Source organism: Babylonia areolata, chromosome 21, assembly GCF_041734735.1.
Source record: "Babylonia areolata isolate BAREFJ2019XMU chromosome 21, ASM4173473v1, whole genome shotgun sequence".
NCBI classification, from domain to species: Eukaryota; Metazoa; Mollusca; class Gastropoda; order Neogastropoda; family Buccinidae; genus Babylonia; species Babylonia areolata.
Window position 1 is genome coordinate 4,506,038 of NC_134896.1, and position 13,893 is coordinate 4,519,930.

Below are 13,893 nucleotides of genomic sequence, written 5' to 3' on the forward strand. Positions count from 1 at the left end.
GTCATGAAAAAAAAAAGTATCAAGCCTGGAAATAAAAATCATAAAGTATGGCTGCCTGAAATGTGGGATAACTGGCTAAACACATGAAGCTTCACCCATGCAAAATAGTCCATCTTCCACAAAGCCAGTGTGTATGTATACATACATGTGTGTGTACCAGCATGCATATGTGTGTGTGTATGTGTGAGCGTGCGCATGCATGCATGCGTGTGTGTGTGTGTGTGTGTGTGTGTGTGTTTCATTTAGCTGAACTTTTTTTTTCTTTTTTTTTTTTTAAATCATGAATCTCTTTCTCTTTTCCTTCTGGTTCATCAGAACGCTTTCACACACATGACTGAGAGACAGGCACCGAGAAAGATTGTATTACTTTTTTTGTCACAACAGATTTCCCTGTGTAAAATTCAGGCTGATCTCCCCAGGGACAGCGTGTCACAACACTGAGAGCACCACTCCCTTTTTTTCCTTCTTTTTTTTTTTTTTTTTGGTATTTGTTCCTGCCTGCAGTTGTTTTTTTGTTTTGTTTTTCCTATTGAAGTGGATTTTTGCCTGGGGCAACCCTTTTGTTGCCGCAGGTTCTTTTACATGAGCAAAGTGCATTCTGCACATGGGACCACGGTTTATGGTCTCCTCTGAAAGGCTAGCGTCCAGACCTCCACTCAAGGTCTAGTGAAGGGGAGAAAATACTAGTGACTGTGCTGTGATTCGAACCAGTGTGCTCAGATTCTCTCGCTTCCTAGGTGGACACGCTGTCTCTAGGCCATCACTCCACTTAACATACTTATTTACCGCATGTCCGAAAAACATTTAATTCTGCATATAGGTCAAGATGACCTTGACCCACCATAAAGGCTGCAGCATGGATACTTTGTTCTGTTCATAAAAAATCCTTCAACCTCCTCTCATTCAGTTTGCAACAAATGCTCTGTATTATGCAGCAAATAATCTTTTGGCGGAGAAGCATGAAGTCAGCAACAAGTTCTTCTGATGAACTTGAACTTACAGCAGGCTGATCTGATTTCATCTGTCAATTAATGGGGAACACTTGGAAACACTGCGTATCTTTTCAGTTTTGCTAATTGGTTATTATGGTACACCCGACCATTTGGCGTGACCGAGAAACTAAACCACACACACACACACACACACACGTAATTGCCTTTAAGCAAAAACAAACGTTCGCCATTGACAAAACTTTTCTGCATCATCTACCTCTCGCGAACATGTCTCTGTCAGAAGCCGACACAGCTGTGTGCGAAAAGCACGTGGTTCATCCCGTGCTATCTCTGTTTCCCTGTCATGCTGCAAAAATTAGGGCTGTCGCACACGACACGGAACTCGGAATCCACTGCGGCCATCGTTATATGTGTCATTACGCTCTCCGTGATTTGTGGAGGAGATCAGATTAGTCCAAGGCCAAATGATCAAGCAATTTCAGATACAGTTTGGGAATACCACATAGGCCTACATCATTGCAGACTTTGCCAAAACCTGTCCCAGAAGTTGATTAACGAATTAATTAAAGAAAATATCGTCAAACCATTTACAAGAAATACGGGCACGAGATGTCGTGGAGTTGGAATGGGTACGAGCACGTGCATACCGAACTATCAGGCGAATAAATCTACCCGATGTCGTCACTCCGATTCTGGTGGACATAAAGGAAACGTTTGATTCAGTTCGTGCCAGTGGTTTACATCGTTTAAATTTTCTTCTTAATGGAAGAATGCTTGTTCCTTGACTGTGGTGCGTTGCGTGTGCGTGCGTGCATGTGTGTGTGTGTGCGTGCGTGTGTGTAGCCTAAATCCTGAATACGGGTAAGAAAAAATGGGAGGGGGTGAGGGGTTGTGGGTAAATGGATCACTCACGCAGTCGGCGTGTCGAGGTCGGTGGGAATCATACCATGCCCGTATTCTTTGGAATCAACTTCCTCAGCCTTTCCGTCACTCATCTTCGCTGCAATCTTTCAGTTCTAGTCTGAAGACCCACCTTTCCCCCTCCTGAATAATTCTCAACAGCTTATCCCTTTCAAGTATGAACTAAAATGACTATCAGTGACTGGGTGTGTTTGAGTTTCAGAATTTGCAGGTTGTATTTCTGATTGTGTACTGTTTATGATTGTGTGATATGACTTGTGTATATGTGCGTGCGCGTGGGCTTATGTGTATTGCGTGTGTGTGTGTGTGTGTGTGTGTGTGCAGGATGCAAGAAAAGTGCACAACCACGCACGAAGAGATTCTGATTCTGCATCAAGCACCAGGGAGAAAGGTGGCAGAGTGGTTAAGACGCTCATTTGCCAGTGCAGTGTCCGCGAGGGTCTGGGTTCGATTCCCGCCCTCGCCCATTCTTCCAAGTTTGACTGGAAAAATCCAACTGGGCGCCTAGTCATTCGGATGAGACGGTGAACTGAGGTCCCGGCGTGTGCTGCACGAACTTGGCGGTCTGGAAAAGAGCCCACGGCAACAAAAGGGTTGTCATATGGCAAAGGTCTTTAGAAGAAATCCACCGTGACAGATGCACAAACATATGCATGCACTCAAGGCCTGACTAAGAGCGTTTGCTTATGCTGCTGGTCCAGGCATCTGCCTTACAGATGCGGTGTAGCGTATATCGGTTTGTCCGAACGCAGTGGCGCCTTCTAAAGAAACTGAAACTGCACCAGAAGACATGACAACTGGCATTCCCATCCTTCCCTTCCCCTCCCCCACTGAAGGTCAAAAAGCAAGACTCACTGCCTGCAGCAGTCAGAATGGGGAGGTGCTTCACACTCGTTCAGATCAACTGCACGCACTGTCAGTAACGGCAGAGATTTCCCAACGAGCAGTTCAGGCGGAAATTCACAAGAACTGACATCCCCACCTTGGACTTCTTCACAATAAAGTTTTAGTCCAACGCGTTGAGACACCATTCCACAACCTGCACTGACAACAAACCAGAGTGTGTGTGGCATGTCTGTGAGGTGAGTGATGGCCCAGAGGTAACGCGTCCGCCTAGGAAGCAAGAGAATCTGAGCGCGCTGGTTCGAATCACGGTTCAGCCGCCGATATTTTCTCCCCCTCCACTAGACTTTGAGTGGTGGTCTGGACGCTAGTCATTCGGATGAGACGATGAACCGAGGTCCCGTGTGCAGCATGCACTTAGAGCACGTAAAAGAACCCACGGCAACAAAATGGTTGTTACTGGCAAAATTCTGTAGAAAAATCCACATCGATAGGAAAAACAATAAATAAAAAACTGCATGCAGGAAAAAAAAAAAAAAAAAAAAAGGGTGGCGCTGTAGTGTAGCGACGCGCTCTCCCTGGGGAGAGCAGCTCGAATTTCACACAGAGAAATCTGTTGTGATAAAAAGAAATACAAATACAAATGTCGTCTTTCCATCCCCACCCACACAGCGCTGTGGCCTGAGCTGGAAGGGAGGAAACAGCAACCACGAGTACAGAGGCTCCATCCATGGCCACATTCCGCGACATGTCACAGGTATCACAGCTGGCTGCCGTGACGGAGTGAGGCAGAGGCAAACGAAAGAAGACATGTCACAGGTATCACAGATGGCTGCCGTGACGGAGTGAGGCAGAATCAAACGAAAGAAGACATGTCACAGGTATCACAGATGGCTGCCGTGACGGAGTGAGGCAGAATCAAACGAAAGAAGACATGTCACAGGTATCACAGCTGGCTGCCGTGACGGTGTGAGGCAGAGGCAAACGAAAGAAGACATGTCACAGGTATCACAGATGGCTGCCGTGACGGGGTGAGGCAGAAGCGAACGAAAGAAGACATGTCACAGGTATCACAGCTGGCTGCCGTGACGGGGTGAGGCAGAAGCGAACGAAAGAAGACATGTCACAGGTATCACAGCTTGCTGCCGTGACGGAGTGAGGCAGAATCAAACGAAAGAAGACATGTCACAGGTATCACACAGCTGGCTGCCGTCACGGAGTGAGGCAGAATCAAACGAAAGAAGACATGTCACAGGTATCACAGCTTGCTGCCGTGACGGAGTGAGGCAGAATCAAACGAAAGAAGACATGTCACAGGTATCACACAGCTGGCTGCCGTGACGGAGTGAGGCAGAATCAAACGAAAGAAGACATGTCACAGGTATCACAGCTGGCTGCCGTGACGGAGTGAGGCAGAATCAAACGAAAGAAGACATGTCACAGGTATCACAGCTGGCTGCCGTGACGGAGTGAGGCAGAATCAAACGAAAGAAGACATGTCACAGGTATCACAGCTGGCTGCCGTGACGGAGTGAGGCAGAAGCAAACGAAAGAAGACATGTCACAGGTATCACAGCTGGCTGCCGTCACGGAGTGAGGCAGAATCAAACGAAAGAAGACATGTCACAGGTATCACAGCTTGCTGCCGTGACGGAGTGAGGCAGAAGCAAACGAAAGAAGACATGTCACAGGTATCACAGCTGGCTGCCGTGACGGAGTGAGGCAGAGGCAAACGAAAGAAGACATGTCACAGGTATCACAGCTGGCTGCCGTGACGGAGTGAGGCAGAATCAAACGAAAGAAGACATGTCACAGGTATCACAGCTGGCTGCCGTGACGGAGTGAGGCAGAAGCAAACGAAAGAAGCAAGCATGGACTCACATCACACTGATTATGTTATCTTGACAAAGACCCACAAGGGGACACTTGCATGCACTAGTTCTGTTGTGAAGAAAACAGGTGGCTTTTGGTTTTTGTTGTTTTGGAAGGCTAGCCTGTCTGGACACAGATGTATATGAACATACTAGTTTCCAGAATGAGGGGGGGAAAGACTATTTTAAAGGAATCAAGATCGAAAGACAGATAGCAAAAGAGGTAGAGAGAGAGTATGTGTCTGTGTTTATGTTGTATCTTCATCTCTGTGTGTGTGTGTGTGTGTGTGTGTGTGTGTTCATCTGTGTAACACTGCAGGCCATGGCCGGATAGACCAAAGCCATAGTTTGTGGCTATTTTTAGTCACAGCTGGTTTCATCATTTTTGGTTTCCTGGTTGCATGTCAGCTCTTTATCTAGTTGAACGTGTTTTCACTGCTACACGTGATACCATGAGCTGGAAGCCAGCCACCAGCAACCACTCCATGGCCACATTCCACGTGTCACAGGTAACACACAGCTTGCTGCCACGATGGCTTAGAGGCATTAACATGTACTCTGTCCTAAAGACTTTTTTTCTATTTATCAATTCATTTATTTCCTTATTTACTTATTTTATTTGGGCAGGGGTATAATAGGGAAGGCGCTGCTGTTTATGTGCCTGTGAACACAGACTGACATAAGTTTACATTTGGGCCAACAGCAAAGTGAGAGCTGTATTATCAATGGTTTCTCCAGTCAATGGGAAATCATTTACAGCTTAGTCTTTTGTGAAGGATTATGACTCTCAAACTAGGAGGCAAAATTGCACTGGCTCTTGGTGCTGCAGCCTTGTGGGCTGGTTGGCCTTTGGGAACCATCCCAACGCCGACTGTCCTGAAACCCACTTGGCCGAGAGAGTGGGGATGTAACTTGGGCAAGACACTCTCCACTATAATCAAATTCTGGCCCAGATAGTCGGAACAGCAGTTGCCTCCTCTGCTGTTCTGATGGTCATGGTCGGACACGACTGACATCATATATATATATATAAGAACAGCGCCAGGCTATACTCGGGGCTGTGCTATATCAGTCATCTTTCAGTGGGGAAGCCCGGAGCGTTCCCTTCACATTGTCTTCACTTGGGATTCTCTCTTGAGGGCACATAAGACCGTATGGCTGTCTGGAGTGGCACTGTCTTCATCACGGTTTTGGTCTGTGGGGTGTGCTCAGCAGCTGGAGGGTGGTGTCTTTTGCCGGTGGGCTCTGCAGTCATGAAATACTGGCTGGTACACCCATGGGGATACTTCTTTTAAGGATGTCGCGAGTTGCATCCTGTGGTCTGCAGGGAAATTTGTGGTGTGTGTGTGTGTGTGTGTGTGTGTGTGTATTGGAGCTCATGTACGTTTCTATGTATTTGACTGTGCTTTCATATCTATGAAACTGCGTTTTTGGGGCATATCTGTGTGTGTGTGTGTGTGTGTGGTGTGTGTGTGTGTGTGTGTGTATTGGAGCTCATGTACGTTTCTATGTATTTGACTGTGCTTTCATATCTATGAAACTGCGTTTTGGGGGCATATCTGTTATGCATGTGTGGGTGTATGTGTGAATGTGTGTCTTCATGTTTTATATTTATTTGCTTATTTATCATCATTGTTGTCTTATTTAATTATTTATTTATTATTATTATTATTTTTTTTTTATCATTATTTTCATTACTACTATCTTTTTTTTTTTTTTTTTTTTTTTCCCCATTCATAATTATTATTTATTTATTTATGTATGTACGCTTCTCTCTCTCTCTCTCTCTCTCTCTCTCTCTATATATATATATATATATATATATATATATATATATATATGTATATATATATATATATATATATATATATACCTTCTTTTTTTTTCTTTTTTTTTCTCAAGGCCTGACTAAGCGCGTTGGGTTACGCTGCTGGTCAGGCATCTGCTTGGCAGATGTGGTGTAGCGTATATGGATTTGTCCGAACGCAGTGACGCCTCCTTGAGCTACTGATACTGATACTGATACTGGTCTCTTTCGCCTCTGCTCGGGAGCAGTTACGTCCCTTGAATTCTTAATGCAGTGTCCTGTGCGTGCCTGCACCCATCGTGAACACAGCGCAGGCCTCCAAGGGTGGTGCAGGATTGTTCCAAGGGCGGCTGGAGACAGTGCTTCTCCGGGTCCTCCCCAGCACCTACGGGTGTTTCTCTTTCTTCAGTGATCTTTCAGTGGGGAAACCCGAAGCATTCGCGTCCCATTGTCTTCACATACAACAGCACTTTTGGCCTCTCTCTGTCTCTGTCTGTCTGTCTCTGTCTCTCTCTCACGAGCAAGACCAAAGTCCTGAATAACCTTACCTTAAACTCCACCAGTCTGTCATTCATTCGAACAGTCGGTCTAGCTGTTTGCCAGATACGAGTATCGTTGTCCACAGATGTATGATCTTTGGTCACAAATAATGAATTCTCTGTCTCTATCTCTCTCTCTTACACACACACACACACACACACACACACACACACACACACACACACACACACACACACACACACACACACACACACACACACACATATATATATATATATAATATATATATATATATGGTTATGTTTGCGTGCGTACGTGCTTGTGATTGTGTGTATGTACATACGTGTGTCCACATATATGTAAGCAGCGTGTGTGTGTGTGTGTGTGTGTGTGTGTGTGTGTGCTGATGAAGAAAAGGGGAATATACAAAGGATTAATTTGAACAGTGCAGTCAGCATCCTGTAAATACTAAATCATAATATCAATTAATAAATTACAAAAGAAAATCAATACAATAATACATGTTGCCTAAGTCAAACTTAGGAACATTCCAATCGAACTATGTAACAGGAACCAAGCAATTCATTGAGTGTGTCAGTGTGTGTGTGTGTGTGTGGGGGGGGTGTGTGTGTGTGTGTGTGTGTGTGTGGGCGGGCGGGCATGCGTGCCTTTGTTATGAGAGAGAGAGGAAGAGACTGAAAGCAAGAACACACACACACACACACACACACACACACACACAGGGGAGGGGTTGGGGGGGGGGGGGGCGGGGGGGGGGGGAGGGGAAGAGGACTACACGAAAGAACGCAAACACGTAGCCAGTATATCACAGTCAGTTGTGTCACATCCCTTGGAAAAAGAATTTCAAGGTGTTCCTTTTGTTGCTTTCACACCTGTTTCAGAGACACATTACTTAGTGTGTTGAAAAAGTCTGCTCCAAAAACATGTGACCTGGACCCCCTTCCCACACCACTACTGTATGAGTGTTTGGATGTTGTTTTGTCTGCACTTACAAAACTTATAAATGATTCTTTAATTTCTGGTATCTTCCCTAATGTATACAAAACTGCACTTGTTAAGGCCCTGCTAAAGAAAGCCACTCTGGATCACAATGACCTCAAACGTTTTCACTCTGTTTCCAGCCTTGCTTTTGTGTCCAAAATTATTGAAAAAATTGTTCTCTCCATAGCTCTGATCTGCCCTCTGATCTGCCCATAGCTCTGAAACTGCTTTGTTGAATGTAGTTAATGACCTGTTACCGTCTGTTGATGAAGGTAAACTGTCTGTGTTAACTTTGTTCGACCTGCTGGCTGTGTTTGACACAACAGACCACAGTGTACTCTTTTCCAGACTTGAACATGTTTTGGGGATTCACTCAACAGTTCTGAGTTGCTTTTCTTCATACCTATCCAACCGCTTCCAGACTGTCTCTGATCCAACCCTGATATCTTATGGTGTGCCACAAGGCTCTGTCCTGGGCCCCGTTCTGTTCGTTCTGTTCACTGCTCCTCTTTCTGATGTCATTTCTGGCCATTCTGTTCTGCACCACTCTTTTGCTGATGATACTCAGCTACAAAAGTCTGCAGAACCAAACCAAGTACACAGTCTGATTCTGTCAAGCAGGATTGTATTCTCGATGTTAAATCCTGGATGACATTCAACAAACTAAAGTTAAATGATGACAAAACTGAAGCTATGATTATTTCCTCTGCAAAAATGTCCACATCTACTTCTTTTCCTGCCTCTATTGTGGTTGTTGATGCCACAGTTCAGTTTTCTAAATCAGCAAGGAACCTTGTCATTCTTGACTCAAACCTCAGTATGCATGCTCAGGTAGTAAATCTGATACGCATAGTCAATTGTGAACTTCGTCGCATCAACTCTATCCGTTAGTACCTTTCAGTTGAAACAACTAAAACTCTTATTTCTGTTTTTGTGCTGTCACGAATCGACTACTGTAATTCTCTTCAGCGAATTCAAAAACTTCAAAACAATGCTGCCCGTCTGACTCTCAGAGTCCCACGTACTGATCACATTTCTCCTCACCTCTGCACTCTACATTGGCTCCCCATTGAAGCGAGAATCAAATACAAAGCTGCGTGTCTCTGCTGCTCTGCTTTCCACTCCGCAGGACCGACATATCTTTCTGAACTTATCAGTGTTTACACACCCGCAAGAAATCTCAGCTCTTCCTCTGACTGTTACCTTTTGAAACTTCCTCGTGTCAATACAAGAACCTATGGTGAACGTTCTTTCTTCTTTGCTGCTCCTCACATCTGGAACAACCTTCCTCGTCATATCCGTGCATCTGATACTATTTCTGCTTTTCGCTCAGCACTAAAAACACATCTTTTTAAAACCTAAGTTTTACCACTAACACGGCTCGGTGGCGCTACCTGAAACCCGGCACCCTTCAATATCAATCGTTCATTTATTCAATTGTGGCAGGTCCACTTCCTTTTCGTTAGGTGTGCTTGACTATGTGTGTATACCTATGTATGTGTACATAACTACATGCATGTATATGAATGTGTATTGTGTGTGCGTGTGTTTATGTAAGTTTGTGCCTGCCTATGTGTGCGTATGTGTTAGGGTAGCTGTTAGATACACATGTATGTTAAAATGTATGCATGCAGTGTGTGTGTGTGTGTGTGTGCGTGCGTGCGTGCGTGTGTGTGTGTGTGTGTGTGTGTGTGTGTGTGTGTGTGTGTGTGTGTGTGTGTGTGTGGTCACATTTTGGTGTGTGTATGTAACACAGATATAATGTTTTATGTTATCAAAAGCGTTTTTGTAAAGCACCTAGAGCAGATTTCTGGATAGTGTGCTATATAAGTATCCATTATTATTATTATTATTATTATTATTATTATTCATCTACTTCTTTATTTGTTTAGTTAGTTAGTTAGTTAGTGCTTACGGCGAAATTTTGTTCAGGAGACAAGAAAGCCTACACCGACGAAGAGCTACGGGTGGTATATCTATGACGAACACGTGTGTGTGTACCGTGTATATGTGTACCGTGTGTGTGGGTGGGGTGGGTGGGATGGGGGGTTGTGCGCCGTGTGTGGGCACAGTGTGGGTGTGTGTATGTGTGTGTGTGTGTGTGTGTGTGCGCGCGCGCGACAAGTGTGTGTGTGTCTGTAAGACAGAATGATAGGGAAATATCATGCACATAAAGCTGATTTGCCACAGCAGATGGAGACTGACTATACGTACAAGTGCACTTGCATACATCTCTCAACCCTAACCTTCTTCCTCCCTCCCAACTGTGTCTCCAGCTGTTCAGATCCATTCAGAGTTTCCCAGTTCTTTATAACCACAACCAGAGACCTTCAGCTCTCTCTGCCACTACTGTTCAGATCCATTCAGAGTTTCCCAGTTCTTTATAACCACAACCAGAGACCTTCAGCTCTCTCTGCCACTACCACCCACATCATGATGGGGAAAACGACCAAAGGGACGAGGGGTGAGGGGTTGTGGGGATGGGGAAGGGGGGTGGGGAATAAAGTGTAGTATTTCTGACAGCAGTAAGCCTTCATGCGACCTTTTCTCCAGACTCACGGCTGACGGACGGAGTCAACTCGACTCATATCAGGCGGGATTTCTGTTCTGGCATGCATGTGTGCTGTTAGTGCGTGTCTCTGCCCCTTTCCCTCCCAGTTCCACCCACCCACCTACTATACCAACCAACTGCTGCTAAACAGTAGGGAAGCGATGGACTGGAGGGTTTAGCAGCACACACGGGAACTCCTGTTCCGATTCCTTATCACTAATGTGCTCCATGCGGCCCCCTACTGTCTGGCTCCCTGCACAAACCACACGGCTTCCCTGCCAGTGACTCACCTACACACAGCTCACTTTACCTAACTGCCGTGCCCTGTGCAGCGGCACGCACGCATGTGGATTTTTTTTCTTGGGCATCCCTTGATGTTTTGAATGCCCACGAAAAGAGGCACCGGGTTAATTAAACATCAGGGCTGGGTCTTGCCCCGAGACGTATGCAATGTGTTCCGCTTGGAGAGGTTATAGATGAGCGTTTTGTTTGTGAAGTTAAGGGGCGGTGTATCCACCCCTGTTGTGCACAGGTGGTAGTCTGCTGGTTTGCCTCAGTTGCCTGCAGTGTTGGAACTCGCGAAAAAGGAAGAAGGAAAAAGAGACAAGACAAGACAAATTCTTTATTTTCGAGGATAACAGATAAGCACTGGCGCGCTGTTTTTTTCATCCAGTCCCCGCCCTGAAACAGGGTCTACACTACACAATACTACATATGTCATTGCATGTACTACACAATGCTACTTAAAGCCATAGCATGCGAATACAATACTACATAGCATGGTAATAATAACACACACACACACACACACACACACACACACACACACACACACACACACACACACACAGAGGCACAAGAATGGTATTAATAAACGAGACAGGAAAAAAAACACACACAGAACACACACATACACACACACTCTGTCTCTCATGCACACGCCGCACTTACACACACACACAAGCCTACATTGTGTATGCTAACAAAGGGAGAGGAATGGGGATTGGAGACTTTCAGACAGGCAATGAAGCTGACAGACCGAGAGGAGAGAAACAAATTCAGAGGAACATTAATAAGCATTGCACTGGGCCCTGTAGATTAGATTAAAAAGAAAAGAGATATTTCAGATTACAGATGGTTTTTCAAGGCCAAGGCCCCGTATGAAGCGGTATGTGAATATTCTTCTTTTTTCTTTTCTTTTTTTAATTTCTTATATGCATACATCACAATACAATGCATGTGAACATCAAAATATTCAAACAAAAATATAAGCAAAACAGTGCTGCGGTTCAGTATATAAAAGAATAAAATGTTGTGACGAAGAAACAATTTCTCCGCATTTGAAAGCTGAAGAAGAAGATGTAGGAAATGAGAGAGAGAGAGAGAGAGAGAGAGAGAGAGAGAGAGAGAGAGAGAGAGAGAGAGAGAGAGAGAGAGAGAGAGAGAGAATATTGACAAGAGCAACTTATCATATGAACTTACATAATCATGCACGAAACATAATTATAAGTATTAATTTACATGAGAGAGCGAGGGCAGGGTGGTGGGGTGGGGTGGGGAGGGGTGGAGAAGAAGAAGACGAAGAAGAAGAAAATAAAAACGAAAGAACTGATAAAACCCCCTCCGTTGCTGATTATGCTGCATGGTAATTAAATGTTCGGCGTCAAAAAGAGATCATGCACAATAATTTTATTTTGACTGCTCTCTCTTTCTCTCTCCACCCCTCCCAACTCTCCCCCCCCCCCCCTGACCCCCCACCCCACCCCCCTATGCCCTCTCCCCGCCTCCCTCCACTCCAGTCCCAGCTCCCAGCAGTGTTTGGGCCGGTGGCTTCACAATTATACTGTGGTCAGTGTCAGTGTCAGCATCAGTATCTCTCTCTTTCTCTCTCGCTTCTACATTAAAACTTATAGTTTCTTCCTAATTTTATCTTTACACGAATTCTATAACCATCATGTTTATGCCATTATAGATTTGTACTGGGTGGGGAACACCACATCTTTGGCGGGACTAGATTATTGGAGGGAAAAAAAAACAAAAAACAAACCACCAGTGCTCATCTGTATTAAACCTCGGGAATATAGAATTTCGTCTCGTCTCGTCTCTCTCCTGCTTTGTTCTGTTTGAAAGATTTTATTTCCGGTGCAGTGAGATACGAGGAGAAATTGAAAGATCTGGTCAGGTCATCAGTGGTGCCCCGACATTGTTGAGACTGCGGCTGGGTAGGTGAAGAAAACTGAGGGTGCTTCCCCTTTAGTCAGCTCTCCTTTCACTAATTAGTTGGTATGTTACTGGGCACTTCTGCGTGTCATAGGACGTATAGGCTTCTTCTGATTCTACAGTGGGCTGCCATGCATCTCTCTCTCTGTTGTGTCTCTTTGTGTGTGTCCCCTTATATCTCTCTCCTCTAATTCTTCTCTATTTTGTGTTGTAAATGTCAAATTACCATTCATGTATCCATGACTATAATACGCATGCTATACTTTACTGTTTTCCCTTCGAGGGATGGATGAAAAAAAAGCATTATCTTGCTTAGTCTATTACCCTCAGAAAATAAAATGTATTCAAATTTATTCAAACTCTCTCTCTCTCTCTCTGTCTCTCACTGTCTCTGTCTGTCTGTCTGTCTGTCTCTCTCTCTCTCTCTCTCTCTCTCTCTCTCTCTCACACACACACACACACACACACACACACACACACACACCTTTTAAATCACCTTTAACACTTCAAGGATTACTATTCTCATACACAGTTACCACATGGTTATCCAACACAGGATGATTTTTTTAAAATATATTAAGTGCAACCTTTGCACCTACAAGTGATGTTCTAAAAAAATTCCTATGCGATGTTCTACGAAGAATCCATTCTTTTCCCTTCACTAAGTGCTGACGCGTGTACCGACTTGGAACTCAGAGCTTAGAGTCCTGGGTTGGGCTGAATGAGCCATCATAATTAATTCACAGTGGTCAGTTCAGTTTGCTGAGCGTCAACAACTGTTCACAGTCTGCTCTGATTCTGTCTTCTTCTTCTTCTTCGTTCGTGGGCTGCAACTCCCACGTTCACTCGTATGCACACGAGTGGGCTTTTACGTGTATGACCGTTTTTACCCCGCCATATAGGCAGCCATGCTCCGCTTTCGGGGGTGTGCATGCTGGGTATGTTCTTGTTTTCATAACCCACCGAACGCTGACATGGATTACAGGATCTTTAACGTGCGTATTTGATTTTCTGCTTGCGTATACACACGAATGCTGACCTGGGAGATCGTAAAAATCTCCACCCTTTACCCACCAGGCGCCGTCACCGTGATTCGAAACTGGGACCCTCAGATTGAAAGTCCAACGCTTTAACCACTCGGCTATTGCACCCCTCCACTGATTCTGTCCAAAACTCAGCCTGCATAGACAGCTCATACAACCCGTCACACCTGGGCCGTTTTCA

At 45.0% G+C, this 13,893-nt stretch overlaps 1 protein-coding gene across 1 annotated transcript in view; it reads right to left on the reverse strand.

Annotated features, from left to right (window-relative positions):
- Nucleotides 1-13,893, reverse strand: part of LOC143295662 (nidogen-1-like) — an 85,813-nt gene that overhangs the window by 69,553 nt on the left and 2,367 nt on the right. The gene's annotated exons all lie outside the window — the stretch shown is intronic.